Genomic DNA, 6,266 nt, shown 5'->3' on the forward strand with positions numbered 1-6,266 from the left:
GCAGTGCCGACGCAGTTATTTATTTTCTAGATTTAAAATAAATCAGGAAATTCCAGAAAATGATATAAACTTCAAAAAATCATAGAAATTCAATCATAGCTCAGACTGAAATAATTTATATATGAAAAATTATCAGAAAAATGCAATCTATCCATCCGTACTAGTTTCATGCATGAAAAACCAACTTATACCTACTGTATAAGTGAAACACTAAGATGGCATTTATAAAGGGCTTAACTTGGAGTTGCATTTGAATTCTTGGTTCAAATGGACTTCAACTAAATGAATGCTAGCTGCATTAGCTCAAACAGCATCACATCTACATGCCATGATCATGCATCATATTGTTGCATATGCTTGTGTTTTGATTGTTGGCACCGTTCCTTCTCGTTAGGTCTTGCTCCGGAGAGTGCTCGAGAGTACCAGTCTATGAAGTAGTGCCTCCCTTGTTGATCTACCAGGCAAGCAAAACCCCCTTGTTCATTCCGATACAATCCTACTCTCTCGCCCATGCTCTTTGATATTGCATTAGGACAACAACAATTCAATTGCTACTTTGTGCTGCGGTAGTTGAACTCATTCCTCTGCATGACCTGTCATTGCCACAGTAAATAGCACTACAAAAAAATACACTTCCATGATGATACATGTTTGTCATAGTAGGTCGCGTTTTCTGTCATGCATGTACATCCATGACGATTTTATGACAGAATCAAGATAGTCATACCTGTGTTGTCGTAGAAGTGTTCCATGACATTACCAAAATTATCATCACGGAAGTGTCCACTTCCATGACGATAAATCACGTGCCACAGAAGTGCTTTCATCAAGGGTGACCGACACGTGGCATCCACCGTAACGGAATGATGTTAAGCTATCGGGTCGGATTTTGGATCCGATAACCCGTTAACAGCCACGACCAATGCCGATTTTCCACGTGTAAAATTTTCATTGGCTGACGGATCCACGCCTCAGCTCCGCGTTGGCACAAGTGTCACTCATCCAACGGTCGAGATGGGCCTATGATATGTTGACATGTGGATCGGCCCAAAAGTGGCCCACAAAGTTTAAATGGGCCGGCCCAAGCGAAGGCCCATAAGATTTAGCAAACCATAATGGGCCGACCCAGCTAAAGGCCCACAAAATTTAGCGGACCATAATGGGCCAGCCCAGCTAAAGGCCCACACGATTTTGCAGACCATAATGGGCCGGCCCAGCTAAAGGCCCACAAGATTTTGCGGACCACAATGGGCCGGCCCAGCTAAAGGCCCACAAGATTCTGTAGATCATAATGGGCCGGCCCAGCTAAAGGCCCAACATTCTTTGTCAAATCGGCCCGTCAACGGCGTGTTCTAAACTTGTCATCAACGCGGCCCATGGTCACTTCTGGCTCGTTAACAGTCCGCTAAGTAATTGGGCCGAATTACGGCCCGGTGTATTTCCGGCCTGTTAAAGGTCCGGCTTCATTTGGGCCCATTTACAGGCCATCAGAACTTTTGGCCCATAAACGACCGTGAAGGATTTGGGTCATATTCGGCCATGTCTGACATTCAGCCTGTTAGAGGCCCACTATAGATTTGGGCCACTTTCGGCCTGTTGTCATTTTCGGCCTATTAACGCCGGACGTAAACCATGGGCCATATGTGGCCCAACGTCATATCGGGCCCATTAACGGCCCATATAAAAATGACGATAATCTATCCCGACCGAAGTTCCGGCCTATTAAAGGCCCGTGTATTAGGTCAGCGCATTTACAACCCGTCTGAATTTGGGCCTGTCAAAGATCCACATCGTAAATGGGCCACCATTTCGGCCTGCTAAGTCCTGTGGGTTATTTGGCACAATCAGGGCCCAATCTCACTTTTGGTCTATTAAAGGCCCATGTTTTTTATGGGCTTGAGATATTTACACCTGTAAACGGCCTATTTTTACTGAGGGCCCAAATTATGTTTAGGCCTGTTAAAGGCCCACTATGGGCACATGCCTACCAGAAAAATATGAAAGCTTATGCTGATTTAGGCCCAGATATTTTTAGTGGGCTACATGCCAATTTCGGCCCGTAGTCGTTTTTAGCCCAATTGGAATGGGCCCGACGAATGTTGGCATGTTGGGCTCCTATGAAGCTTTCGGCCGAATACATTACTAAGATAAACCTACACTATACAAAAATAGCGTCGTAATTACTGCAGCCTGTGGCAGCATCATAAATGTTGTATCACAACAAAATAAATTCCAACCATACAACGAAAGGCCTGTTGGCATAAAGTTTACACTCCTTCCTGATAAAAGCACCATCAGATGTATAGAAGCACAGATCATTTGACCTGAGTGCTAATGTTTCAGGCTGTAGAATCTGATGGAGCAGCACGATCTCCACCTTTTTTCCGCCATTGCTCTTGAACAACGAAGCGAATGTATGATAGTCTGGTTTCAAAACCATTCATATCTTGACGACATTTCTCAACCACTATTCTTGTTTCCGAAACAACGTCCATTAGGGATTGGACTTGTGTCTGGAGCACAGATATATCACTCTGTCTAGCAGGAAGATTTTGTTCAGTAGGCAATTTGGACGAGGTTACCTTGACAACCAACCCAGAATTACACAGGAAGGTGCTTTTTGCACTGTTAGTGGAGAGATACTGACGCACTGCAGGAAGAGGTGACATTGTGCCTGTAGTAGCCTCGTCACCTTCAGGTGGTTGTGGCTGTTCAATCATTTGTTCCATAGCTTCCTGAAAGTTTGAACTTGTAGATTAGTGTACCAGATAAGTTACTAATGAGACAAAAACAAACAAAGTAGGTTAAACGTTTATACATAACTTATTTTGGTGAACTACTGTAATACATTAGCATGTATTGTAGTGCCAACTACATAATAAAATCACTTTTGGAACATATGTCCATGTAGCATGCCTACTGTATTGTCTATTTCCTCACATTCGTTGACATCTAAGGATAAAGAGACATGCCTACTGTATTGTCTATTTCATATCATCGGCAAACAAATATAAAACAAACAGGCTATTTTATCATTGTGTGCACACGTGAACATAACAACTAGATTACAGATCAAGACCAAAAGAATATCCTTCATCTCTTTTAAACCATGTAAGGTGAAATGATACGTTAAGACAACTGTGTATAAAAGTGAACAGAGTAACTGACATTGGCTGCAAACCAAGTAGTTAAATGAACACATCATAGTACCAATCAGTTCAAGGCAGGAGGAGTAAGGACTTACAACAGCGGCTTGAACTGGTGTGCTCATGCCCTTCATCTTTCTGGTGTGGCAATCCTTGAAGATTTGCACTGCATTCGGTTCAGGTTCTTTTTGGTCCGCAGGAGCTTTCCTCTGTATTTGGAACAAGTCAATATAGATACGATAATATGGCACAAAAAAGAAGGAAGTAGCAGCTATTTACAAGAGCCTCGCGGTGTGCAATATAGCTACGAGATCCTGTTGTCTTTTGTAATTTCACTTTAGAACGGTTGGTTTTGTTCTTCAAACAGTTAGCCTAGAAGAAGATACACTTGTAAGGCACATACATAAATACAAGTTCAATATGTGGTCTGATCAAATACATATAGCCTACCTGATACTTTGGATCAGACCAGTGTTTAATGAGGGCTGTCTAGGCTTCATCTGTAATATATTCCACTGGAGACGTTTGGGCGATTTCATTGTTAGCCTTGCCTTCAAAGTGAGATTTTCTAAGGTGGTACCGATACTGTCGCAGAGCAGACTAAAAAACATGAGTGCATGCTTGTTTAGTTGCATCATCTTTCGGATCCAACTTGAACCTCATCTGTTAAAAAAAGAATGTGAGTCTTATTAGGAGGAAGCTAGAAAGTATGGGACAGAGCAAGACAATATTACTAATTGCGATGAATAACATTACTTATGGATAAATGGTCAAGGAAGGTGTTAAAATGGGTATTGTCTTTCTCATTCCTGTACTGGATCCACGTTGGGAGGATACGTGCATGACACCTAACGGCAACGGCTGCCTCTGATACTAACTTGGCTGACTCTGTAGCATCACATGGCCTTTTTAAACCTGCCTCGAAATGGATCTCCATTCTTCCTCCTTTAGATTTTGTTAATCTGTCAAGCATTATCCCTGATGTCTGTTTCCGCTTGCGTCGTGGTGCTAGTTCAACAACGAATATCGAAAGTGTTACTGTACATCAAACTGTGAGAGTACATATAAAGGAGTATTCAACTGCAACTTGACTCGGTCAGGTACCATCTTGGTGTTGATGCTCATGAGGTACATCTGATCTTGCCAAGTCCTGTTGTGTCAGCAGTGCTTCGGAAGTAGTGTTAGGTGTGAAGGCAGCTTGGGAACTGGCCAGTTCCGAAGCAAACAAACGAGTAACTGGTTGAGATGCTGGTACAATTGAAGCGGATGCTGCAGCTGGTGGAGCAGGTGATACTGTGTTTGTAGATTTAGCTGGTGGACTTGGACCTTCTACTGCACTATAAGTACCGGCAGAATCTCGACGGCAGAACCTTTTCTGTTTCACCCAACGAGTAACAGCACTCCCTACTATATTATTTTCCTTGCTCTTTTTTGACTTTGCCATGTCAAGCTGTACCCACAACACAAAAGAATAAAATCACTCTTCAGAATTCATTGATGCATGATATAGACAAGCAATACTTTGATGTAAGACAACCGTATGAGGATGGAATATGTAAGAAAAACAGGACGGCATGACATATTGACAGCTACGATGTGCAAACTAAGCAGAAGGATATTCAAGAAAATAGAAGTAATGCAAGCTAGACACCGTATGAAAGATGCAACCAATATTACTTTGCCAAGTTAAAAGTGTCTTGTCATAAGTGGCAATTCGAAAAATTAGAAGCAGTACAACGTAGAAATCAATGCAAGATGCAACCACTATCAAACTGCCATGTTAAAAGCATCCAATCATGAGTGACTGATGCAGGATACACAACAACAGTACTTTGATGTAAGAACATGGTATGATAGATAGATGCAGTGTATTCTAGACACAGAAAGCCATGTCATATGCACATGTATAACGTATAAACTCAGCAGGTGCAGTTTAATCAAAATAGAAGAAATATAGGCTAGACAACATATGCAACATGAAACCAATTATCACACTATCACCCTAGAGCAAGCACCTGCGATGGTGGAGTACGGGAGATGAACTCATCATGTAGACTTGGGACTTCAACTTCATTAGCAGTAGCAGTGGCAAATCTAGAGAGTCTCTATTTGCGTCGGTGCGGAGGACCACCAACATCCCCTAACTTACTCTTTTCCTTCCTATTTTCTAATATTGCCTTATGAAGTCAAAACCACAAGAAGATGAATAAAATTAGCTCTGCATAACTGGTTGATGCATGATACAGACGAACACTACTTTGATGTAAGGCAAGCGCAGGATAGGAAGATGGAATATATACAAAAAAAAGACAGCGTTTCATATTCACACGTACGATAGGAGGATGGTATATGTATGAAAAAACAGTAAGCGGAAGGCATTTCAACAAAATTAGAAGAAATGAAAGCTAGGCACCATATGAACATGCAACGAATATCACTCTATCAGGTAAAAAGTGTCTCGTCGTAAGTGCCATTTCAAGAAATTAGAAGCAGTACAAGCTAGAAGACAATGCAAGATGCAACCTGCATCACAATCCCAAGTTAAATGTGTCTTATGGGTAAGTGATCATTGCAGGTATAAGTTGTAAGCTACGCAGATGCAATTCAACATAATCAGAAGCAATACAAACTAGACATCATACGGAAAATGCAACCACGTATAACAGTTCCAAGTAAGAGCAAGCACCTGTGATGGTGGAGTAGGGGAGATGTGCTCATCATGTAGACGTATGTTCTAGAAACAGGAACACGTGTCATATTCACAGGCATTATGCGTAAGGTAAGCAGATGCAATTCAAGTTAGAAGCAATACAAGCTAGACATCATACGCAACATGCAACCACATATAATAGTGTCAAGTTAGAGCAAGCACCTGTGATGGTGGAGTAGGGGAGATGTGCTCATCATCTACATAGCTACGTTAACTGTCCAGCCTTGTGTTGCCTTGCGAATCTTGTTGGGAGGATGGCGGAGTAGAATCTGTAGAGACCCCCTGTCTGAGTTGCTCCGAAGGACCACCATCATTCACTGCGGACTAATTTCCTTCAGCTGTAATGATTTTGCATTGTGAAGTCAAACTGATAAGAAAAAGGAATAAAATTTGCTCTTCGGAACTCATTC

This window comes from Triticum aestivum, chromosome 6B (assembly GCF_018294505.1).
Source record: "Triticum aestivum cultivar Chinese Spring chromosome 6B, IWGSC CS RefSeq v2.1, whole genome shotgun sequence".
Classification (NCBI taxonomy): Eukaryota; Viridiplantae; Streptophyta; class Magnoliopsida; order Poales; family Poaceae; genus Triticum; species Triticum aestivum.